The sequence below is a fragment of the Heloderma suspectum genome, chromosome 5, assembly GCF_057233095.1.
Source record: "Heloderma suspectum isolate Gila_16-S chromosome 5, 16-S_ref, whole genome shotgun sequence".
In the NCBI taxonomy this organism is placed as follows: Eukaryota; Metazoa; Chordata; class Lepidosauria; order Squamata; family Helodermatidae; genus Heloderma; species Heloderma suspectum.
Genome location: NC_139462.1, coordinates 40661093 through 40687855, shown reverse-complemented (window position 1 = coordinate 40687855; position 26763 = coordinate 40661093). Strand labels below are relative to the sequence as shown.

General features: G+C 45.3%; 1 long non-coding RNA gene across 6 annotated transcripts in view; it reads left to right on the top strand.

Moving 5' to 3' along the window:
* The window catches only part of LOC146343815 (uncharacterized), a 65895-nt gene that overhangs the window by 31508 nt on the left and 7624 nt on the right, over positions 1-26763 (top strand). For 2 of the 6 annotated variants that reach the window (XR_014792035.1, XR_014792033.1), the window contains exon 4: positions 690-9494. This is a non-coding gene — a long non-coding RNA (uncharacterized LOC146343815). Of the gene's footprint in view, positions 1-689; positions 9495-21053; positions 22747-26763 lie in introns of those variants that run through there. The other 4 variants (XR_014792040.1, XR_014792036.1, XR_014792031.1 and 1 more) reach the window with 3 other exon arrangements.

Here is a 26763-nt window from a genome sequence, read left to right as displayed (position 1 = left end):
GCAAAAGCAATGGAAGCATCCAAAATAGACCCAAAGATGGAGAGAACCATCAAAACTCCACAAGCACTGCTCCCTGTTCATATATCACACACCACTTTACCCCTCCCCACTCAGCTAATCATCTCACATATGCAAATATGGTATACCTCCTGTCACTCATACCACTCACACTCTAGATCTACTTATGAGAAAAATACAGTTATAATATTAATGCATATATTTCACAGATTCATAATATACATACGTGTGACATCACAGTAACTTTTGGAAAAGCTTCAAACAGGTCCTTACTGTAACTTATCATCAAACTACTATGTGAAGTAGTCTCAGGTCCATCATAGCCCTCTGCAGTATTCTAAGAAATTAATAAAATATTTTACTGGAGAGGACAGAGGAATTTGCCAATCTTTTGCAGATGACGGGAGACAATGGCAAATGGCATTATCCCGTGTGCCAAAGAGATCCACCTCCAGTGTGCCCCAATGCTGAAACAGCATCCTCAAGACCAATCAGTTCATCTCCCATTCGTGGGAGGTCAACTTGGTTCAACTGTGCTGGCTGGGCAATACATGGTTGCCCCCAGCAACATGTATTGCAACAATTTTGATCAGATGAGGCGCACACCAATGAAAAATCTCTAGAGTCAGGGTGGGGAGCAGAAGTGATCTCGTATTACTTTGTTTGTTCAGGTATGCAACCACAGTGGTGTTTTCCGAAACAACCTGGACCAGTCTGTCCACCAACTCCAGCTGGAAGGCTCGAAGAGCTTTGTCCACTGCCCTGAGCTCCAGGAGGTTGATATGTTGTTTGGCTTCCTTGGTCGACCATCATCTAGACCAGTGATGGGCAACCTTTTGAGCTTGGTGTGTCAAAATTCGCCAAAAAACCGAGCATAACTCGGGTGGTGTGTCACTTCGAGAAAAAAACCATAATTTCGTGATATTTATAGTTTAAATAACAAAAATGTATAATTGTAATATATAACTGTATTTAATAAACCAAAAACTAATTAGTTAACTTACCTGCTTAGTGACTTCTTTGTTCATCTGTCAGTCGGTTTCTTTTGTTGGTCTTGATATTATTTATCTTGTGTGGGGTGCCGTGAACTAAGATAAGTGAGGGGGAGAGGGAATTCTTTAACTAACCTGCCTATTAGTGACTTTTTTGTTGCTGAATTTCATTGGCTAAACCTTCAATTGAAGGTTGGTATTTTGTACACTTCAAGCCCAAGCAAGCGCTACTAACTTCATCTGTCAATCTGTTTCTTTTGTTGGTTTTGATATTATTTAACGCTGAGAATAAGGTCTCACAAAAGTACGTAGAGGGAAAAATTGTGAGTAAAGCCATTGCTATATTTTTCAGGGTGCTAAAAGTATCTGATAATCGGTTCCAGGCACTCCAAATTTCCTGTTCGTAGTGGCACTCCTCTTGATTCTCCAAGTGGCACCTTTCCAGATTCTCAAGCTTTGACCTCAAGTCGACAAACACCTGAGCCCAGATGCTGTCTTGAAATTCTGCAAGTTGCATCTCCAAATCATCAATTTGCATCCATTGGAAACCATTTAATTCCAAACTACTGTAGACTACTACATCAGGATACTTAATTATTTTTATGGTCTGTTCTAGGCTTCTAAATTGATTAACTCTATCACTGAACTGGTCAAGTAATGAGTCTAAAACATGCTGGTACTTTATATGCAACGGTTCCATTTCATTTTGTATAGCTGCACTGGCCTTCTCAAAATACTTTGTTACTCGAGGAAAATACTTATAAGTTTTAGTTTCTACATCTCGCTTGAAAATTTTAAGTATACTTTCAAAAGCTTTTATGTATCCAAACATAACGTCAATACTTTTGCCAAAACCTTGTAACTTTAAGTTCAGTTCATTAATATGAACAGAGAGATCTGTAAAAAATATCAGGGTGTTGACCCACTTATCATCATTGAGCTGAGAAAAGTTTCCCAGATCCTTATCCTCAAGAAATACCTTAATTTCTTCAAAGCACTCCACAAAGCGCTCAAGAACTTTGCCTTGGCTCAGCCATCTTACATTATTGTACATCAGCAGTCCACTGTAGATGGAATCAACCTCCAGTAAAAGTGCAGAAAATTCTCGCTTGTGAAGGGGGCGAGCAGCTATTAAATTAACTATTTTTGTAACAACTGACATTAAGTCGTTTAAGTCGGTGAATCCTACCTTGGCACATAAAACCTCCTGATGAACCTCCTTTTCATTTCATACAATGAAAAGGCACAATCGGATGTCCAATAGCTTCTGTAAACAATTTGACAAATCCGACTTTTTTCCCCACCATGTTTGGTGCCCCATCTGTCATCGCTGACACAACTTTAGAGATATCAATGCTTAGGTCACGGAATGTTTGTATAACAACCTTACATATTTCGCTTCCTGATGTACTTGTTGGCACTGATACTAACTTTATCAACTCTTCTCTCATTGTGAGACCATCAGAATATCGACCAATAATGGCCAACTGAGCATGTGATGTGACATCAGTAGTTTCATCAAGAGAGATTGAAAAATATTTACAATTACTTATGTCTCTCTTTAATTGATGTTGTACGTTTGTGTTCAGTCTCATTATTCGGTCTTTTATGATATTTCTACTGAGTGGTAACTCAGATATTCTCTTAATAATTGCATCTTTATTCTGCATATCGTGAAATAGAACTGGTGCACATCTTAGGAGAGTTTCTTTAATAAATTCTCCCTCACTGAGTGCTTTTCTATGCTGAGCTATGGAGTGAGCAATGCTCAAACTTGCAGATGTTAAATTTGTAGAGCCTTTTATAAATTTAAGGATGGAATTAGATTGGCTCTTATAAAGGTGTAGCTGCCTGGAAATGTATTCCTTCCTTTCATCCTCACTTTTTTTCAAGAGCTGGGAATGATTAGTTTCAAAATGTCTATTTATATTCCACGTTCTGCTTACTGCCGTTTCAGTACATAGAACGCAAAATGATCTGCCATTTTTTTCTATAATGCCATACATCTCGGTCCATGTCTCTTGAAAGGGTCGGCTACTGCTACTACCACTTCCTTTACTTAACCTTGGTTTTTTATTTTTTGGGTTCTCCATCAGGGGGGCATTGACAGAAGATAGAATTATAGATAGCCTGTTAGCCCTGCAGGCAATTAGGGGTTAACTAGCCTAACTGACCACAAGATGGCACATGTAACTGTCTTTTAGGAAAGGGCAGGGTTAATAAGCAGAAATAGGGGTTAATAAGGATGCACAACAGTAATAGTGGTGAAATGGAGTCTGCACTATGCTGCAAAATGGCGTTCCTTATATAAATTAAGATGGCTGCCGCTATTTCTAATGGCGGGAAACGGCACCCATAGCACAGGCCCTCGCCTCCCCCTCACTTATCTCAGTAATGATGGTCAATTAGAAATCCACAACACCCCAGAACAGTAGATTGGATAATGGTTGCTGTGGTTATGTGGTTGCTGGTAATGGTGATCACAGGGCCCCCAGAGATGCGTCCCCCGCGGCATTCCGCTGCTCCCTGCTCCGCCGGCCGGAAGTGAGGTCAAAGATCCCCTAACGGCCTAACTGGAAGTCCCAGAACTAGTCGCTCTGTGCCGGAGTTCTGTTGTTTTGGCCTACAGACCTCCGGCACAGAGTGTCTACACTACACTACAGCAAATGTTTCAACCTCGGCTACTGCACCTGGCCGTGCAGTAGCCGAGGATCAAACGTCCTTCTTGGCATGCGGCCCCATACTTCTCAGCATGCGGCCCCATACTTCTCGGCATGCGGCCCCATACTTCTCGGCATGCGGCCCCATACTTCTCTGTATGCGACCGCATGTGGCCGCGAGTCATCGAAAATGGCTACGCGTGTCAGTGCTGACACGCATGTCATAGGTTCGCCATCACGGGTCTAGACCGTAGGGCCTGAACAGTGAGATCCCTTTAGGGTTCTGAGGCCTTTTTTGACTACCTCATGATCCCACTTCTAGTCACCACTTGTGGGGTTCTCTTTTCCCGAGGGGGGGGGAGTCTCTCTCCCTTCTTTCAAGCAGTACCGATGTTCCTGAACTGGCAAGGTTCTCCCCCAAATCCCTCTTTTCCACACACCCCTGGATGACTACATAATTCCTTGCCACTGGGTCTGCCTTTCCTGGACACCAGGTCAGGTGCTTTGGTCAATGTCTCCCCTCACATTGCCACCTTTAGGCTCTCACCCACAACCCTCTGTTGGTGTCTTGTGATGCTTCACCACTCTCTCAATTGCTGCCACCAATAATCCTTTTAGAGCTGCTTTCTTCCATTTTGGTAGCACAGACCAAGCAGCCAGCACGTGGGAGATTATTCCATGAAACCCTTCTTAATAAATAAATAGGAAACTGTCTTTTAAAATGGAAAACAAAGGTTTATTTGGTACAACAGGATTGGAAATAGGAACTGGGTTGGGATGAGGAAAGGATATCAGGAATGATTATTAAAATAAGGCAACACTATAAACTGCACAATATAACTCTTGCTTTTAGTTCTATATTCAAAACCCTTCACACCCTCTCTCACACTATCTGACACACTCTCTCTAACCCACAGACTATCTCACTAGATGTTCTCACTTTTATCTCCCAATGTAATCCCAGACTTATCTAGCTGTTCCCAATCTATTTTACTCCCAGACTTACCTCACTCACAGAAGCAATCACTTCACCTTTTTATGCACAAGCTCTCATCCAATCACACTGCATTCCATTCTCACTCAGCCATTCCCCCTTTCTTCCATTTGCCAAACTGTCATTCTTGCCCACACTCTGCCAAACCCTGCCTCACACTCATCTGTCAATCATTCCAGATACATACCAGCCACCATACATATACACAAACCTGTAGGATTTGCTTATTGTACATGTGGAATTGCCACACTCTCCATCTCAAGAGTGATGCATCCATAGCCACCACTCAGGATGGAGAGGGTTGAAGGAAAGGCATGCCCTTTGTTTGGTTGATAGGCACTGTCCGCCACTGAAGAGAGTTTTTGATGTCTGGTGGAAGCTGCAGCCTGGACTGGCGAGTGCCCTGCTTGGTATCGAAATTTCATATGAGCCAGTTCTGTAGTGGTCTCATATGCAATTGAGTGTAGTGAAGACAATGGTTGTTGCAGCCATCAGACCAAGCAGGTGCTGGGTTTTGAGCACTGTGGTGGATTTGCGGAGTATTAGTTCTGCCACCAAAGAAGTCAGTAACTCCATGTGATCGTGGGGTAGGAAGGCTCGACCTGATCGAGAGTCCAGTAGTGCCCCAATAAGCTGAAGTCTCTGAGTTGGTTGCAGCTGAGACTTCTCTACATTGATGTAAAGTCCCAGGCACTGGAGGAGATTGCAGGTCACCTCTATCGTCTGAAGGAGATAATCCCATGTGGATGCCACCAACAGCCAGTCATCAATGTACAGGGTATACTTTGACACCTTACACCCGAAGATGGGAACAGACCACCTCCATGCACTTGGTGAGTACCCTTGGAGTGGTGGCGAGGCTGAAGGGCAGTACCTGGAACTGGTAGGTGTTAGTACCGATGGCAAAGTGGAGATAGTGGTGGTGCGACATCTGCAGCAATGTGAAAATAGGCATCCTTGAGGCTGATATAGGCAAACCAATCTTGAGAGAGGAGAGGGAGGATAAACGCCAGACAAACAATGCAGAACTTCCTGGGTGATATGTACAGATTCAGCTCCTAAAGGTCCAGGATCGGACGGAGCCCTCCATCCTTTTTCGGTACCGTGAAGTACCTCTAGTAGAAACTGTTGCGGAGTAGTGAGCTCAGGACAGGTACGATGGCTCCCTTCTCAAGAAGTGCCTTGACCTCTTGGTGAAGAACCGGTGATGGAGCAGTTACTCATACGGTACTGAGGGGAGGGAGGGCATCAAATTTGATCCTGTACCCCTCCATATGATGGAAAGTACCCCGGAATCTGTTGTGATGTTGATCCAGGCAGAGAGAAAGCAGACTAGAACAGTGCCAAAGAAGGGAGGCCGAGCAGAGGGATGAAGAAAAGGAGAAGACAGTCAAAGATGCTGCTTATTTCCTCCCATCACCCCTTTGGCTTGGTTTGCTTGCCTAAATTACTTTGGCTGAGCATTCCCTTAATTGTATGTAAGCCCAGTGGAAAAAAGTGAACCAAGTATATAAGGATGCAGAAAAGCTTCTATAACTGCCAGAATTCCTCATACTTTAAATCAAAATGATGAAACCATGTCCCTCATCTTCCTCATACTTTTGCTTGGGTTTAATTTACAAGGAGGAAGGGGGAGAGCATCTATTGGCCAGACTCAAGTCGGCCTCCCTTCAGTCATCCATGTAGATATGTGGTGGACAGAGAGTAGCCAGTCTTCCACTGCAGAGCCACTTGCTTATTTCTGCTTATTTCTACCTATTTCCTGCCAAGGTCCACTCACAGCACAGCCCTTATTAGCTCTTCCTCTAGTGAACTGAACTACTTTTCCATTCTGATTCCCAAGGCAAGGAATGTAGGGTGTCTACCTTAAGAGATGCCAAATAGTAGAGTGATGCCACTTATGGCTGATGGCAACGTTCAGTTTCATACCAGGGATTCAGGCTGTGTGATTCTGTCCTCTACCTTGGTGGTGCCTGCTGGTTCTGTGGGTTTGTAAAAAGGATCCTGGACTAGGTGGACCTTGGTCTAACTAAGTAAAGTGCTTCTGATAGCCCTTGAGTCTAACTCTGCAAGTGGTGAAGTTTTGGGGTGCCCTAGAGAGCAATTCTATTTACTAGACCAATTCCTACAGAGAGGAGTAGGAGTACGCTACGTGCACTACATCTCCATACAGCCATGGGAGGGATGGGCTGGCCTAATGAGGAGAGGGGTTTTTAGGTGTGAGGGCGGTGCAATCCCTCACTATGCACTCAGTGCTGGGAGTTCCACCAGTCTAACTCTGTGGGACTGCATGTCTGCAAGTGGCAAGGTTTTGGGGTGCCCTAGAGAGCAATTCCATTTCCTAGACCCATTCGCACTGGAGTAGGACTATGCTACATGTACTCCATCTCCATATAGCGATGGGAGGGATGGGCTGGCCTAATGAGGAGAGGGAGTCCCTACTTACCACCCGGTCTGTGGAGCTCCGGGCTAGACTATCCAGCCAGCACCCATAGCTCCCTGATCTCCCTGGAGAAGGGTGGCTGGACAGCACGGGGTTGATGCTTGCCGTGGAGCTCCAGGGCCTGGTAGAAGGCTCCCCTAAGTACCTTGAATTTTGAACAGCACTGGAGGGCATTCCGCTGGTAGCCAGCAGTACACATCTCCTGAGCGATCCGGCAGTAGATGTGGATGGTCTGCAGACAGGAGCTGGGCAGCAGTCTGTGGACCCCTCCACTCTCCCAGATCAGTGTCAAGGGCTCCTTGGAGGCCTCTCTCAGTCTAATCTAGTAGCCAAGTCCAGACACAGATGAAGGGATTCTTTTCAGAGCTTTATTCTTCTTTTACAACTTAACAACTATACCGTTTGCAACTAGGTCTGAGCAGCACCGAACCTATGCCCTAAGTTGGAACAGTTGGTCCCCATTTGAAAGGGAATTACTGGCAGACCCCTGAACTTAAGGACTAGGGAGAGTCCCTCCCCTTTTCCCTTGGATCCTCTGGGCGCAGCCGTTGTTTGCGTGCCAACCGGGCACTCCGCCTCCTTTCCGCGCCCTCCATCTGGCGCCGCTCTCTGCGTCGGTGTCGCGCATCCACCAAGTCTGCTATCCGCGCTCTGTTACTCCCTGGACTGCTATCTAAGCTAGGAATGTTGGTGGGAGGAATCTCCGTCAGCTGTTGGCCCTGGGAAAGAGGAGCGCGCTCCCCTCCCAGGAGCGACTGCTCTTCCGCAGAATCAGAACTACTCTGGGATTCTATGGGCTCAGTGTCCACCCTGACAATCAGTCTCAGGAGCATGTGGACTTCTGGCGCCAGCTAGTATGCCCCCCTGTGCCTGGGAGCCATCTTACCCTGGAGCTAAGGCCGTGTGAACTGCCCAGAGCCCCAGGCTAACTTTGGGCTAATCCGGGGTTTCAAGCCCCATGTGTCCCCAGGCGGAGCAGATTTGACTCCAGTAAACGCAGCGAAGTGGTGAGCGAACTAAACCTGTCACTGTGGAGATCCCTCCCCTAGGATGATGAATTTAGCAATTGTGTCACAGTGTCTTTTAAAACTGCCAAATAATCTTTTCTCCCACAATGGCCCATTACCCACATCCTCACATCTCTAAGAATATGATTTCTGCAATATACCTTTGGAATCTGAGGGAATTTCTTTTGCAACAGTTGAACAATACCTTTTTCTTGGTCTGTTACAAATGGTATTTTTTCCATATTGTCTCTTCCCACAAAAAGTCTTGATGGTGAAGCATAATTTTTTTTGCTATGTATGAGAAATGCAACAAGGGAGTATTGGGTCACGTTCTAAAAAGTTGTTTCTCATTACTATGGCAGATACTTGGAAATCCCCAAGTTTGTAAGTGGTGTCATAGGTGTCAAGTGGTGTCAAGTTGTGGGAAGGATGCATCTTCACTAGAAAGAGAGGAGAGCACATGCCTCAGCAATGATATTGGGATATGCAAATGAAACAATGAGATCGGGCAGAAGGGTAAACTTTGTGATAAAATTTTCATGATCGTGTGAGAGTTCTGCAAGGTTAAATATTTAATCACCGCCAATTTGTTTTTTCTGTTTCTATTTGTATAATACATTTTGCATCTGTTTGAGATTCTGTGGATGATCAATGGCCATATGTCTATGAGAACTGTCCATTGATGCAATTGTTTGTACAGCGCCTTGTATAAGTATTCACCCCCCTTTGACTTTTCCACATTTTGTTGTGTTACAACCTCGAATTAAAGGCATTTTTACCATTTGATTTACACAACATACTTAACACTTTGAAGTTTTGAAGGTGCAAAATACTTTTATTGTGGTACAAATGTTAATTAAAAACAAACTGGCATTTATTGGTTGCATAAGTATTCACCCCCGACTCAATATTTGGTAGAAGCACCTTTGGCAGCAATTACAGCTGTGAGTTTTTGGGGGTAAGTCTCTACCAGCTTTCTGCATCTAGATCCTGAAATTTTTGCCCATTGGCAAAGTTTCTCAAACTCTGTCAGGTTGGTTGGGGACCATTGGTGAACAGCAGTTTTCAAGTCTTGCCATAGATTCTCAATAGGGATGTCAGAGAATTTCTCCACGAATCTCCGGGAGGCCGAATGCCAACGCATTCGGCCCCCCGAAATTGGTGGAGAAACGGTCCGCCCCCCCGCCCCCCCCGGGATGGGACTTACCTTGTGCGAATGTCCCTGGCGGCGGCGGCAGTTCAGCGGCAGCGGCTGCGGCGGCCGGTCTTCTGACCGGCTGCCGCCACCACCATTTCCAAGTTAAAACAAAAAACAAAAAAACAAACGTGATAGGCTACGTAAATGTTTACGTAGCCTATCACGGCTGACTTTGAAAAGAAAAAAAAAAGCACGTACGCAAATGGCGGCGCCCATGGGCGCCGCCATTTGCGTTCCTTATTTGGGCATGCGTAGTCTACGTAAACATTTACGTAGACTACGGCAAAAATAAGGGCAACGCAAATAGTGTTGCCCTTATTTTCGCCGTAGTCTACGTAAATGTTTACGTAGACTACACGTGCCCAAATAAGGAACGCAAATGGCGGTGCCATGGGCGCGCCATTTGCGTACGCGCTATTTTTTTCCCCCCAAAGTCAGCCGTGATAGGCTACGTAAACATTTACGTAGCCTATCACGGCTGACTGCAGGGACGCAAACGGCGGCGGCTATGGCCGCCGCCATTTGCGTCCCGGCAGGAGGCGAGGTTTCGCAGCCTGAGGGATGGGGCGCCTCCCCCCCGGCCAGAATTTCGGGGGGGAGGGATGGGGCGCCTCCCCCCCTGCCCAGAATTTCGGGGGGAGGAACGGAGCGCCTCCCCCCCACCGCGAAGCAAGCTGCGGGATCAGGTAAGGGACTTTCGTCCATCCCTAATTCTAAATCGGATTGTGGTCTGGGCTTTGACTGGGCTATTCTAAGACATTCAGGTTCTTGTTTTTAAACCACTCTGGTGTAACTTTAGCTGTGTGTTTAGAGTCTTTGTCCTGCTGGAAGGCGAACCTCTGCCTCAGTCCCATGTCCCTTGCAGACTGAAACAGGTTTTCCTCTAGAATTGCCCTGTATTTGGCTCTATCCATCTTGCCCTCAATCCTGACCAGTTTCTCTGCCAGTGAAAAATATCCACACAATATGATGCTACCACCATCATGCTCCACTGTGGGGATGGTATTCTCAGGGTGACGAGCCCTGTTGGCTTTGTGCCCCACGTAGCATTTTGCAGTAAGGACAAAAAGTTCAGTTTTGGTCTCATCAGACCAGAGAACCTTTTTCCACATGTTTGCTGTGTCTCCCATATGCCTTTTGGCAAAATCCAAATGGGATTTGATATGGTTCCCCCTCCCCACCAGCAATGGCTTTCTTCTTGCCACTCTTCCGTAAAGCCAAACTTTGTGGAGGGTCTGGATGATAGTTGTCTCATGGATGGTTTCTTCCCATCTCAGCTGTGGATCTCTCCAGCTCCTTCAGAATTACCATTGGCCTCTTGGTTGTTTCTCTGACTAATGCCCTCCTTACCCAGTCACTGAGTTTTGGTGGACAGCCTTCTCTAGGCAGAGTTGTGGCTGTACCATACTCTTTCCATTTTGTAATAATGGATTTAACAGTGGTCCATGGATGTTCATAGTTTGGGATTTTTTTTATAACCCAACCCTGATTGGTGCTTCTCCAGAACTTTATCCTGGATTGTTTTGATAGCTCCTTGGTCTTCATGATGCTGTTTGTTTAGATATGCTCTCCAACAAACTCTGGGGCCTTCCAGAAACAGGTGTATTTAATCTGAGATTATGTGACATTTGAATTGCACACAGGTGGACTCCATTCAACTGATTATATGACTTCTGAAGGCAGTTGGTTGCACCAGAGCTTATTTAGGAGTATCACAGCAAAGAGGATGAATACTTATGCAATCCAGACTTCTCCATTTTACATTTGTGAATCATTTTGTAAAATACGTAGATGTTTCCCCACTTCGACATTATGGACTATTTTGTGTAGATCAGTGACAAGAAATCCTAATTAAATCCATTTTAATTCCAGGTTATGACACAACAAAATGTGGAAACGTCAAAGGGGGGTGAATACGTATTCAAGGCACTGTATTTTGGATTTTATCCTATGTAGTTGGGCAGGTGCTCAAGATCTACAGGAAGCATATCAAGGATGCCTATGATGCTGCTTTTCCTCATTCATTGCCTCTGGCTACACCCAAACAGGGGGTTCTCTTGGCTCACTGCTGAAGGAAACAGCAAGAGGGGAAGGCACCTATGTGACCCAAAACAGAAGAGAAAAAACTTTCATTATGCCCAACGTGTTTTGGAAAGGATTTTCCTCAGGGGCCACTTACGTTTCTCCAAATGTGTCGCAAGAGTCTTCTGTCTTAAAATGTTCCATGTAGAGGAACTGCAAGAAGTTTCACAGTCTTAATGTGCAATTTGCTTGTATTGCTAGAGGAATATTCACAAGTTTGTGTGCACAATTTCCTGGAGGGATCCATGATTCCCACATATTCAGGATGTTGGCACCCTACAGGTGTCGCACAGGACAGGGATGGTTGCTTGGGGTGTACCATTCTTGGTTAAGATGCGTGGGTCCCAGTGGAGCAGTGCATGGAAACCACTAATCCTTCCCTCGCATTACAGGTGACTGTGGACGCCCCTCCTACCATATCTTCTCACACAGTTGAGAAGTCCAACTTCACGGCCTCAGGCAGCATGTAACAGGGAACACAGGAGAACGTGCACTTAGATAGAATGGAAGTTTGGTCAACTCACAGTGGGGTTCGGAATCCTGCACTGCGCTGGTGGCTGCCCTTGTTAAACAACTGAGAAGGCAGTGCGGATGGTGATGGCATGCACAATGCTGCATAATATGATTACCAGGGATGCAATACCAGCCCCTGGCACCACAGAATCCCATACCCAAGATCCACATGCCAGTGCTGCCCGAATGGCGGGACAAGGACTACAGGCATCCTAACCAGTTGGCAGTGTCTGTGGGGGATGGTGTTGTTCAGGACTATTTTAGCAACAATGTTCCACCAACGTAGATTCATTGATTCCTTCAAGTTAGCATTTCACTGTGATGTTGTTAATTTGGGATATGCTATCTGTGTACTGCTGTACAAACAAACATAAACCATTTGTGATACCTAGTGCCTCTTCCGTCAATAGATGCTTGCTAATTTAACCGTATTGGTACTGCTCGACCAGGTGCAATGACCCCTTCATCAGAGACACTACTAGGCCTGTGCCCCTGTTCCATTTCCCCAGAGCCCTAAGTGTCAACTGAAGCCAGTAGATTTTTTCTCTCAGCGTAATTAACCCGTGGAGGCCATTTTCAAAGGGGACTGCAGCGAGTGAGGGAAGGCTCAACCCTCCCCTCCCCACAAGCTGTAACACCCCCCCCCCCAAATTGCCCCCTGCATGGCAATTAAACTTAGAAAAAATCTTCCTGTTGCTGTGGAGTTTCTTGTTCCTGCATAGGATCTTCTGCATCTGTTACTGTTAACACATCTCCTTTTTGACTACCGTCCTCATGTTCATGGTTTGGCATTGAAATTTCACCGGCTCCACTTGCAGGGTTTTCATTATCTGTAGCATTGGTTGTTGGGTGAGGTATGTTTTCCAGTGGTTTGAGTAATGACATTATTAGCGTTGAGCCCTCAAAGAGAGGCCCTTCTTTTGAGACCGCTATCTTCAGAGGCGCATGTGGTGGTAATGTGAAGGAGGGCCTGTGTTTTATTACTGTTTTAATCAAGTTATATTTATGATTGCAAGCCACCTTGAGTGCCATTCTTCTTGGTAGAAAGATGGGGTACAAATCAAATTAATCAATAAACTGCTGCTTCACTCAGTTGTTTTTGCCGACTCCTGCTTGCATCACTTTCAAATCTCTTCATAGTGATCTATGTGAAACATGAAATAAAGATATAGGGAAACTATACAAAAAACAACAACAACCTTATCCAAATAAATGCATTCATTTCACTCCTTTTCACTTCTAAATAATTGAGCAATGGTTAATATTTTTATGTATTTATGTATTTGGCTGTTACAAAATTGTTTTAGGTCAAGGTCAAAATACCAAGGTCAAAAACCAGCAAAGCACGAATAAACAATGGAAAACAAGATGGATAATGTTTTCCAGTGGTTTGAGAAGTGACGCTATTAGCTTTGCACTCTTAACTGCTGCTTTGCTCAGTTGTTTTTACTGATTCATGCTTAGGTTACTTTCAGTTCTTAAGAAAAATTAGAGACTTGATATGAATATTTGATTTTTTATACAGTTAATGAATTAGGGAGCCCACAGATGATACACAATATGCGAAAATATAACAGGCTGAGCTGAAGACTACAGGAAGGCATCAATATTTAGTATACACAAGACATGGATGCAGACAGAGGGATAAGATCCAAACATCTCAAAACAGACAGAACCGACGAAGATGACAGCCAAAGATGGTCTTGGGTCTTCAATACCGTGAACTTTTGTTTTAGGTGGCTGAGGGCTGGGCTGACTAAGGCTGGGAAGGAAATGGACTCTGCATATGCTCAGAGACAACTTCCTCTTTACACAAAGTCATACATTCTACACAAATACACACACACACACACACACACACACTGCCCAGTGAATGCCCACTGTTCTCTCTTTCATACTCCTGGGTAAATGCTGGGTATTCCTCTTTGTCTAATAGGAGTGGTACTCCTATAGGTGAATTTTCTAGGGCTGTGCACCGCTTCAGCCCGAGGCCCAAACCCCGAGTTGAAGCGGGCTGCTTTGGGTCACTTTGAGCCCCTTCCGAGGTGATGTGGAGGGGGCATGAAGCAACCCAGACCAGGTCAGGGACCCTCCGAAGCACTCGTTGTGCTTTGGAGCTTCGACACCCCTGGCCCAGCTGTGCTGGCGTCTCCAGGTCCTTACCTGAGCCGCTGCCTCCACTTCCACCACCACCTCCGTTGGCACCACCTCCACTGCCATCGTTGCCACCTCCGCCGCCATCATCACCTCCGCCGTCATCACTGCCGCCGTCTTCTCCGCCGCCGCCTCCACTGCCGCCTTCTCTGCCGCCACCCTCTCCGCCACCACCATCATTGCCACCACAAGCTCCTGAGGCCTGGACGCGCGCTGACTCTTATTGCGGAGAGTCGCCATTTTTAAAATGGCAATTTCCAGGAACTTCCAGGAAGTTGCCATTTAAAAAATGGTGACTCCCTGCAATAAGAGTCGGCGCGTCCAGGCCTCAGGAACTGGCGGTGGAGAAGGGGAAGGCGGCGGCGGCAAAGAGAAGGCAGCAGTGGTGGCGGAGAAGGTGGTGGTGAGGAGAAATCGGCAGTGGTGGCGGCGGTGGCAGCGGAGAAGGTGGCATGGCAGAGAAGGAGGAGGCGCTGGCGGAAACAGGAGGAGGCAGCAGCAAAATAAGGAGTGGGGGGTTGTGTGGGGGCATCGGGGGGGGGACCTGAAGTGGGGTTTGGCATCTGACTCCCGCTTTGGGTTTGGGGCTGAGTCGGGTCGAGGCCCCCCCCGAATCAGGCCTGAACTGAATCAGGCCCACCTCTGAAGCCACAAAGCAGCTTCTGAGTCAGATCAGGTGGTCCCTGCACAGCCCTAGAATTTTCACCAAGAACAGATTTCTTCTGCCTTATTCCATAACTAGGACACCAGTTATATGTAATGTTGGAACTGTGCTGGCTGACCTGAGAAAGTTTCACATGGGACGGGAAGAAATCTTGCTGGCTGACCCTCAAATTTGCAAAATATTCCGGGTTGGGTGGATAGACGGGTTGGAAAAAATTGGCAAAATCGCCCTCAAGAGGTCAGGTCTACCTCCATAGACTCCAATGGGTTGACCAGTTGTCCATGGAAAAAGAAATGGCAAATTCCCACTTGGGACTTCCTTCTTCAAGCTCACAAGCATCTTAATGAGCATTAGTAGAGTCTGCATACATGTTCATTGTAATGTGTGAATACCCCTAGTGTGAGACATGATCCTTGCATGTCTTTTTCCCACCACACAGAGAGTAACAGCAATGACCGGGGCCCTTGTGCTGCGTTCCAACCTTATTGGTAGAAAGGAATTGTTTAGTCAGAAAACAAAATGATCCCCACATGTATTTCCTAGGCAATTATGCATTACTAAATAGTCTTTTGAAATGTACTAAAGTAGCCACCAGATGTCACTATTTCTCCATGCAAATAAATGTAGTCAGCATTTCACAATGATCTCTAGGACTATGTTATTTAGGGTGCAATCAGATGGAGATAGTCAGCCTCCAAACACGAAGGCTGACGACTATGCAATGTAGGGTGACTGGAGCACGCAGGCGATCCTTGCCTCCATTCTCTGGTTGCTCTGCATTTTTGGCTAGTCAGGCAATTTTGCTTGTCTAGCTGGGGAGTTTTAGAGCGGGAGGAGGGGGAGGCCGCATGGTGCATAGGAAGCTGCGTAATGCAGCTTCCGCAGTCCCCTACCCACCCCTGGGACTGCCCTGTATCCCCCATCTCCTCACTCTGTGTCCAGTGGCCATAGGATTGCTCCCTTAGACTGCAATCCTATGCAATCCTGTAGACTGCAACCCCTATGCAGTCTAAGGGACTCCTATGCAGTCCCTGGGAGTAAGCCCCATTGAACACAGTGGGACTTACTTCTGAGCAGATATGTATAGGATTGCACTGTCAGTTTGTCGCCTAATTTAAAGGTGGTAGTTGGTACCACAGCATTCCATACCTGTTAGGTGTTTGTAGGAATTATATGATGTCTTTAGTGCTCCCGCATAATTTTTGTGACAGTGTGAACAATTTGTAGAGTCTTACAAAATTAACAACAAAGTGATGTAAAATAAGAAGATGCAAAATGGAGTAAAAATATGAATTTGAATTTCCTGTTAGAATTCCAGTTATAGCTGTCACTTGACTTGCATTATGGGTACTCCGAAGGCATATATATAATATACTTAGTATGTACTATATAGGCTTGTATGTACAGGCACTGAGAGGCAATCCTTCCTCCGTGGTGGTGGTGGTTTTTTAATTTCAAAACATGATTTTGCACATTTCAGATTATGCTCCTCAACAAAGGAACACAGAGGAACTTGAGAGTGCTTGTGATTGTGGCACTAATTAAATGTGAAGTTGAGAAGAATGTGAAGTCAATTTTGTGAGTGGTGTTGGAATAAAACTGAAACTGTTTGGGAATAATTATGGCTGGAGCATTACTTTCCCAAATGCCCTTTTTCTAACGCTTCTCTTTGGTTAATTTTTCTCTGCCCCATTGTTGGCTGACAGTAGAGCTACAAAATGTTTGCTTGGGGCAGGGTGGGTGGGTTGCAGCCAGATGTGATTCCATGGAAGCCTCAGGGATCCTACACAAACAGTTTAAGATGTGATCATCCTCTTGGCTGTGTACACCTGTTTCCACTCATTCTTAGCTGTTCAGTATTTAATGTTGAAAGGGCAGTGGGATAAGACTGTAAGATCATGGTTAAGATTCCAAATTATTTGAGCCAGACAGAAGTGGTGGGTTCAAGACATACTCTCTCATTAGTACTCATGAAGTGATACTTCAGGGGTCTGACATTGAGGCATCAGTAATGGACTGGAAGCCTTCAGAAAAACAACTTTGGTTACCTTTTGCCAAAAAAAAAAAAGAGATAAAAGATGAGTGGTGTCATGTTCTTCTGAATCTGGTAGTGACTGAGTGATGAACCAAAATTGAAATGTTGGCTTATTTTAGGGGTAATTATGCACAGACGTCTTGTCTCAACTCCAAATGGCTTGCTAATGTCTCTTCTCCACCAAACGTCACTTCTTAACGTTTTGGATTCTATATGGGAGCCAACAGCTAGAATTAAATTGTATGAAATTATGTTTGGACTAAAGAGGAGGATCCGGTTTCTTAGCTGATCTAGTTCAGGAGTGGGAAACTTGTGGCCCACCAAATGTTTTGGCCTGCAACTCCCATGATCCTTCACCATTGGCTATGCTAGCTAGGACTGATGGGAGTTGTAGGCCAAAACATCTGGAGGGCCAGAAGATGCCCACGACTGACTATCAAATGGGACCAGATCAGTAGGTTCTTGTTTCTAACTTTGGCAGCTCCTGACAATAATCTTGGTACAGAATTTTTTTTTTTTTAGGTCACGCCATCAGGCATATATTACAAAGGACTCTTGATAGAAAGTTGGCCTATAGAAGACCTATAGCAGCTTAGGGCTCCTTTAAGGGCTGCTGTTGTATGCTTATTTCTTATGATGATTTTATTCCTGCTTTTTGACCCTGAAAGCTAGATTTGTATGTCAGAGGCTGCCTAGACCCAAGTGTAGTCAGCAGCTACTGAAAAGGGTCAGGCCCTTTCTATATCACATACCTGGTCCCTGTTCTTAAACATGAGAAATTTGTTAGTGTTTAAATCTATAAAAGAAAAGTCATAGTGTGAATAAAAAAGGGGGAAATCCAGTGAATAAAAGGATTTAGTTCAGTAGTGGGGGCAGAGGGAGTACTCCTGTTGCAAGTAAATCGTGCAGCCATCTGAAATACTGTAAAGCAGAAAATGAATTGGCTATAGTACTAATGATTACAATATGAGCTTATGATTTGTATGAAAGGCAACATAATTACTGTGAATATCCTATTGGATTTCATACTGAAGAAAGAAAGAAATACAGCACTTCTGAGGTTAAGGATAAACATAATTGATTTATGATTAATATGAAGGCCTAGGCTTATCAAGCAAATATATTGTATTTCACACAGAAATGAGTAGAAACGCATTTTCCTCATTTCTATGTGAAACTCAATATTTGCATGCCAAAGAATGAAGGAGACTATTGGCTTTAGCTACTGGTAGATGGATACCCGGTATCATTCATGCCAAAGTCAAGTCCATCTGTTGTGTAGCTGCAGGGAGATGAATAGGAGCTCAGAACTGTGAAGAATAACACGAAAGAAGCTTTAAAATGGCTATTTATGAAGGGACCCAATTAAATGAAAGTAGACCCACATCTTGAAGTCAGCTTACTATGCATTAATTAAGCAAAAGTGATCTCAGTGTAAGCGTTAGACATTTACGAGGAATTAAAGGGAATTTGACCATACAACGTGAAACTGTACTTTTTCAGCTGCTAACATCAAGAAAATATCTGGCCCCAAGTTTATGTGCTATAACAATTATGAAGGGTGCTGTTTGAATCACTTACTAGCTGTTATTTCTAGAGAAGCATGCCTGAGTTATTAAAGAAAGTGGGGTGAGGATAAGTCCTTTCTTTCTCTTCCTCATAAGAACTGACAGGAGTGCAAATCTTATTTTGATGGAACAGTGCAAAGTTCTCCAAGGCGTTGCAAGTCATTTTGGCCTTAACTGAGCACCGCTGGGTTCTTTTTCAGTTGTTCAGTGAATGTGGGGTGGACTGGGGTGGGAAATGGGAACATGCCCATTCACCCCACTCCTCGCCTCTGCGCATTCATCTGATTATCTGAACAGCGCCTGCATGCAAAATGTACAATCAACTGAATGCATAAAGGTCAGGGTTGGGAACAGTTGATATGGTCCCAATTTCCTCCCCTTCAGACTGATTTTTGAAAAGCGTTTTGGTCTTAGCCAATGACATTTTCATGCATAATACTCTGAGGTCATATTAGACCAGCCACACAAAATGGGTGCATAGGGCCAATTCTAATTCAGAAATTACAAATTGCTTAAGTATGGGAATAGGGCCTTTCCCGGCTCTGGGACTTCCGGCCACCTCTTTAACGGGGTTCCACTGGGTGCTTGAAATCTTCCTCTTCAGGAAGGCTTTTAGGTGGTTGCTTTAGGTGGTTGAGTGGTTGCTTTCTCATCGAGTTGTTTTAACTTGCCAGAAGCTGTCTGGTTAGTTTTTTTCAATGGCAGCCTAGTCGTCTAATCTATTGTTTTAATTTACTGTTGTTAGCCACTTTGAGCTTGATTGAGGAAAGGCAGGTTATAAATGTTTTAAATACATTAATAAGGTTTCAAACCCAAGACAGGATGTTTTCGTCAGACATATTTTGCCGAAAACACCATTTATTTATTTACATTTATATCCATCCTTTTCCTTTAAGTAGCCCAAGGTGATGTACATGATCCTCCTCTCCATTTTATCCTCACAGCAACCATGTAAGGTAGGTTAAGCTGAGAGTCAGTGACTGGCCCAAAGTCAGCCCATGAACTTCATGGCTGAATGGGGACTTGTACCTGGGTGACCTTAGTCCCAGTCCAACACTCCAACCAAGGGATAGGCACATTTGGTCCATAGGCACATTTGACAATTTGAGAAACTGTTCTAGACACCACCACAAAATGGCTGCCATAGACAAGTAACCTGGCAAAGGACAAGTAACCTGCCCAATAGACTGAGTACAACGCAGAGGTGGGGTCTGAACCCCAACACAATAAACAACTTCAAACCCACAGTTTTCAACACCAGCAGATACCTGTTGGGCAGGTGCTGGTAAGTAAATGTGTGTGTTTTTTTTTTGGCAGTCACCAAGAAAGGTGTCCTGCTCCTGCTCTAAGCACAGTATCACACTGGCTCTCAAGAAGGGATTATTATTTATGGTTGCATCAATTTATGTTGCTCTAAAAAGATGATAATTCCGTATTCCAATATAATTCCAATTCAGGTACTATTGTATTGTCTTCTGGTGGGGGTTTTATGTTGACCAGACCTTCTGACGGATTTCATGCATTCCGGAAGTGGTGGGCACATCATGGCTGTATGCCAGCCTTCCCTACCCGGTTGACCTCTAGATGTCTTGGACCAGAACTCCCAGCATTCCTGACCAGTGGCCATACTGGCTGGGGCTGTTGGTCTAAAACATCCGGAGATTACTCAGCTGGGGAAAGCTGCTTCATGGTGTGCAGCGAATTTCCCTAGTAACCTGTGAGAGCCATATGTTGTCGTGTGTGTGTGTGTGTGTGTAAAACTGAGAATAAGGCTCGTGTCTGTACCAGGCATGGTGGGGCAAATCCTGAGCCCTAGAAGTCCTACTACAGCTGACACCAATCTCCTCTTTTTTTAACCAAATGGACAAGCACTCTCAAGAGAAGTGCCTACTTCCACAGCTATTTTAATTCCCCAGATTTCCTCTGGGCCCTGTTGTAGGCCCAAAAGCATTGTTTCTTTGAAGTGCCAAGTTGCATGCCACTATACAGTCTGTTTGTTCTGTGGTACCGCCACCCCTTGGCAAGCTAACTGGGGGACACCAGGGGGAAGGTACAGCCCAGGACCCTCTCAAAACTGGAGCTGGCCCTAAGGAGGAATAGGGCTGCATAAATGTTGGCTTCCGCTGACTGCCTTTCTGGTAGGCATGTTGTTCCTTGTGCCCCTGTCTAGTGAAGTCCCCATGCCTCATCCAAAAAGATGACCCTTTTGGTAATCTCATGGGACTTGTAGATGGAAAAGAGAGGTAGAGCATTCTCAGTGAAGTAATGCTGTAGCCTCCAGGTTATTTCTCCTTATGGATTCAGAGAACAAGTGGCAGGCTTCAAATTTCCAAGCAGCAGGTCCACTTCCTTATATTGCACAAGCTGAAAGGTATTCATAACACCACAGTGAGACTGTATCCTAGCCCCATCCATATCTGACTCTATTAAAACCGTGGTATCCATGTTGGTGAAGATGCAGTTTTATACCAGAAATGCAAATGAAATTGATTAAAGTGGGTCTTTGAAATCTCTGGGGCCTCTATAAAGAAGGCCGTAACCAACTGAAACAGGTTTGCTGGCCAACATTATACAGATGCAATGGTGATGGAGAAGGGTTTTTTTTGCTGCCATCACAGAGTGAGTCCACCAAAGATGGACTCTCACCTGTGTTGTAAACTTGTGCTGACTATATTTTTCACCATCTGCGCCTAAGTTATTGACCCAATTGTTTCATTGTCTTCAGCTCCTCAGAATACCCTGGACCTGTACAGCTCTACAATTTGGTCAAGGATGTTTGGACTGATTTTATTGATAGCACCATTCCAGACAGAGACCAGTGTTTTGGGAGGACTGATGACAAAAGGAAACTCTCTGCAGGAAACTCTCTGAGACTGCAGGAAACTCTCTGAGACTGCAGGAAACTCTCTGAGACTTCAGAAAACTTTCTGGATTCATCACCCTCTGAGGAAGGACCATCAATTTTGGTCCTCCAACCCTGAAGAGGTTACAGCCTAGCCAGAAGGTAATGATTTGTCCATGCCTATGGAGCTAACAAAGGGTCCCCCACATACTGATCATCTTCCTGCATTTTTAAAGAAAACACCAGATTCATGTGCCCTACCACATGTGTTGGCCCCCATATTACTTGAGTCAGGCCCAGGGTTGAGACAAGCCTGTGGTTGTTACGGCAGCCAAGAAATCCTGAGCTTCTCCTGACAAATACTTTGCAATAATTGTGAGCTATTTATTGAGAAACTAGATGTCCTACACTTTTTGATCTCGTTCTTCAGGTTGGATTTAATGAAAATACCATACCTTATCAATAAGGTATTGTTCAAACAGTCTTTACATAAACAACTGACACAATGTAAATATCAACAGACTCCACTAACGTAATGAAAAGGAGCACCACAAACTGTACCTGTGGACAATCCCATAAAAACAACAACTGTGGAGTCTCAAGAGTTCCACAGGGATATATCAACTTTTCAAAATTGTGCCCCGATTCTAAAATCATGTTTATGGAAACAGCTTAGGAAATCAAATTAAATTTAACCATCAAATTAGATCTATTTAGTCTTGTTATTTAAATTTTGTAATGACTTGTAACTCTTAGGTAATGATTTGGAACCATTACTACATTTTATTGTATACAGTTTTTGGAAGCCGCTGTAATCTGCTTTGAGCATGGAAAAGCTGCGTACAAATAAACACGATGATGGTGATGGTGAAATTAGCCTCAGATTGACTATCCGATGTCATACCCAAAGAATTACCTGCTTTTTTTCCATGGACATTTAAGCTGCCGCCAACCTGGGTGGTTGCTATCCACCAACCTGGGTGGTTGCTATCCACCAACCTGGGTGGTTGCTATCCACTAACCTGGGAGTAAGGGTAACCTTACTTCTGTGTAAGAGGTACAGGACTGCATTATTGGTGTTTATTTATATAGTTATTTACTTATATATATTTATTTATATATTTACAGACATGCAGTGAGACAGATTTGACCCATTTTCTGTGATCTGATTCCAGCACTGCAGATGGCAGATGAAAGTATTTAAATGACATTGCCCGTGACACGACCTTGAAACCTGTTAGATTGTCATGGACAATAGCATAGTTTTCTGTCTGTCACTGTTTCTCTTTTTGGTTGAATGAATCTTTTTCTTTTCTGTTTATCTTCATAATGAGGGGTAAGGACACGATCAGGAGCAGTCAGTCAAATGTCAAATCCTTGAGGAGGAAGAATAGTTCAAGCATTTCGTATAGCTAGATTTGTCATGTGCACCGGGCCAGATGCTGATTCCAGTTATAACAGCGCCAAACTTCCTCTGCTGAACTTGCTGGAATTGCTGTAAATTTAGAAGAGCAAAATCTGGCCAGGCTCAAGGAAAACATGAAGCAGGAGAATGGTATCTTTCATCACTGCCACGGTAACGTATCACAGCGACCATCTCTGAATCTGCCTCGTTCTGTTGGTGTTCTGTCCATGCTGAATTAATTTACCTTGGCAGTTTCCTGATTGTTCCACTGTCTATTTGTTTGAAATGGAGACTGAGCTATGTCGTCTGTGCTCTCATTTTGGCGTGCAATTATGAAGTGTCTTCCATTTTCATGATCAATCATCTGCAGCATTATTTTTCATGGTGTGCCCCAGCTTTATACCTTTTTTATATGAAATCAGACATCATGGAAAGGGAATAAGAAAAGTGGGGTGGGGGGTGGAGAAGGAACCCACACATGCCTGTGTCTACAAATGTGTGAAAAATATCCAAGTTTCTTCAGGCGCTTGCTCCATCCTTTTAAAAACAAGGGATCTGTAACAGTTGTTTCTTAGGCCTTTCCAAGGTACAAAGGACTCTGCAGTCCATCTGTCATGCTTTTGGTTCATAGGGCATTGCACCTCCTCTTCTTTAATCTGCTTGTCCTTGGACTGAGGACAATCACAAGCACTGGTAGTTATCTTAGGGAGGATCTACATTGTGTCTGCTAGCGCATTGAATTCAGTAGACTGGCAAGTTAAATGCCATCGCATTAAAATGTGATTATTCACACTCACCCTGTTTCCCTGTGCTAGTACTTCATCGAATGCGGAAGCATGGTTCACACTCAAGCACTGTGCTGTTTTCCTGCTCTTAAAGATGACGGCTCTCATTGGAGGAGCAGAAACTCTTCCTGTTTCTGCTGATTCCCCACCCACTGTCCCTCTCTTCCTCTATCCCTGTGTGAGTGTGGGATGGTGCGAGCATCCTGTTGGGGCTCAAAGCCCAGTGAGAAGTTGCCACTCCCCCCCCCAGACACCAGTTCCCTCAGCAAGAAGAGGGGAAGAAGGTAGTGCCTCTCATCCTCCCCCCATCATTGCTACAGTGGCAGTGGCGCGGGATAGGCTGGTCATTTTCCATAAGTTCTCCTGGCCTTAGGGAAAACAACCAGCTTGTCCCTTGCTGCCGCCACTGTAGCAGGTGGGGGTGGAGGGAAGAAGGAGGCATCTATCCTCTTCTCCCCCCCCACCTGCTGGAGGCCAGGACGAGAGGCTGGGGGGTGTCTCCTGATGCTTTTCCCCCTGCGCCAGCCCTTGACAGACAAGGTGAGGAAGAGGGGCAGTGGCAGCTGCACCCAGCGCTTGGGTTGGGGGGGGGGCTGCTAGCATCTTCGAAGCTTTGAAGCTTTGAAGACTGCCCTGTTTTTGTCTGCTTCTCATGAGATAACGTTAAAATTGTCCACAGACATTTTTATTGATGTTAGTCCGTGAATAGTGATGACTGTCTGCCTGGATATGTGTGTGTGTTTCTTTCCGTGCTGCAAGCATGGAGGGGACTGTGAAAAAAATTATGCTTGCCTGGGCTTGCCCGGGCAAGTGTTCAGAGAAATCGGGCTGGAGAAGCTATGAATCTTCGAAGATTTGAAGATAATGCCCTAATTTTTTTTTAAGCCAAACTGGGATAGAAGGAGGTAAAACTTAGTGTCATTTGAAGGGATAGAACAACCCCTTGCTCAGTGCAGGAAGCCTGATTCCCAGCTGGTCTCCCATCCAAGTACTGACCAGGGGTGACCCTGCTGAGCTTCCGAGATCAGACAAGCACGTGCACATCCAGCCCTTTGCTTGTTGGTGATGAAACTTTGAGTGCTGAGGAAGCTATGCAATCTGTAGCTGGAAGACCGCACGGGGGCTCTGACAGCTGTGATTGGACAGGAGGGAAATACAAACACCGCCATATATGGGCAGGCGTGGGAGGGGACTACAACCGTATACGGTGATGAACACGGAAGAGCAGAGCACATGGATGGGAAATACCGGAATATCAGGGTATTGAAGGCGGTAGCAGGGAAGCGGGAAATTGCGGTTCCAATACGAAGCGAGGATGGCATAATGTGAAAGACGGGGGATGAAACCTCACTGGAAGCATAAAAAACCATAAGTGTAGATTGGCCCTTAGTTTTGTCTTAGTTATGTTTGTGGAATAGATCATAGGGTTATACATTCTAATAAGTCACTCCATTGGTCCCACCGAGCTCAGTCTTGTCTGCACACTGGCTGGCTGTCCCCTCCCCTGCTTCCTGGCAGAGAAGTTGTCCTGCAACTTGCTAAACAAGGAGCTGGAGCAAAGAGCCACCAGGCTAAGCGGGGAGCGACCTCACATTGCTGTTGCACCAGCACTGAGCAGCCAGGAACTGATGGCCAGGATCTAGAACATACATGGGGCTTTCCTCCTCCTGAGAAGACCGGATGGATGGAAGGCCTTGAGCTGCTGAACAGGTATTGCACTGATGGACCTGAGCATCAGTCCATGCCCTTCGCTGCTGCTCTTGATTTTCAGGGGATGATGAAGTTGGGTGGGTCTCAGGTAGGGGTGTATGAACCCTGTGACTTCTGGTCTGGTGTGTGTGTGGGGGTCCACAGCAGGGAAATCCAGGCCATTTGGGGCCCTGTGGATTTCCGTGGAGCCTTACTGTGTCCATCAGATTCACAGCGTGGTTCTCCTCCATGGGTGCTGGCTGTGCCGGGACCCTTCTTCCCTGAGCCAGCTGTTAAGGAAGCCCTTGACAGCTGGTGGAGGAAAGAAGGGCCTTGGTGGCACCCCAGTGCTGTCGCCCCAGCGCCATTTAGAATGGCGGAGAGCTGCCCCATGGGAAATCTGACAGACCCGGAGGTGAGTGGGGTCAGTCCACTGCGGACTTCGCAGGTTGGATTCTTGAGAATCTGGCCTGATCTGAATCCGCAGCGGATTTCTCTGCTGTCCCTACTCTCAGGCTGATACTGGGGCACTGACAAGGGGCTGTGGGTGTCCCTGATATTGGGACTCCCTTGCATGGGATGTCATCTGGGGAAGAAGCTTCTAGTGTGTCTTAGGAGATAAGGGAGTCTTGATGATCCCCATTTGTGCAGGGGGCTGCTTCAGGATCTTGCCCCCCTTACTCTTTGGAAGAGATCTCATCAGGTCTGAGTACTTGGGGATATTAGCAATGGCTCTCCAGGATTTCAGACGGGGGTCAGCTCTATATGGACATTCCAGGGACTGAATGTGGGTCCTTCTGCATGCAAACCACAAGCTCTACTACTGCTTGCCTGGACAGTTTAGCTCTTGACTTGAGGAATCTCAGCATGATCACACTGGAGAACCCTGTTAAAATGATTTAATTTTCCAGTAGGGGCAGAGGTGACTGGGAAGAACAATTTCTGTCAATGAGTGATCAAATGTTGTCCTCTGTACTACCCCAGGATTTGTTGTGACATGTATCTGTGTAAAACCACACCCGGTAGTGCCAAATTTCTCAACATGTACGTGGAAAAGTGTGTCTCAGACGGAAATCAAGCACAGTACATTGCTAGAGGGTGGGGAGAGAAGGGGAAATAGCTGATACTTTAGAAATGTGATTGTCACTTCCAGCAGGAATTTTTTTTCTGTCTTCCCCTGCCCCCTTCAGAACACTCCTTTTTACAGCTTTTAAAAAAAATCAGACATGGAGACATCAGATGTGACTTCTTCTAGAGCTCGGTGGTAACAATGATCTGCTCTTAGATAGGGCTGGGGCATATCAGGCCAAAACATAGTTTAGCTGGCTTGTGGAAGTGCTGCAGGGCAAACTGTAGAACACCTGCATAACAATTTTGCTCCTTAACAGGGCCTATTGTCTAACCTGTCAGCCACCTCACCAGATACCTTTTCTTTTTGACATCATCACTAGAGAACCAGTTTTACAAACAAGCATAGTAATGCTGAAGGAAGCAAATCTTGATGGTTTATTGGCCACTTCTTCAGTTACAAAGACATCATTTTGATGCAAATTTAGTGGAAGGCACCACCATTTCCAAGCAGTTTAGGTCAACTTTCTTGAGATGGCCAGACATACTATTATTTTTTTTTATCTTTTGTGCATTGCGTGTGGGTTGAAACATCTGTGAAGCAAAAGGAAAGTGGGAGGCATCCCTAAACTAAACACGCAACTAT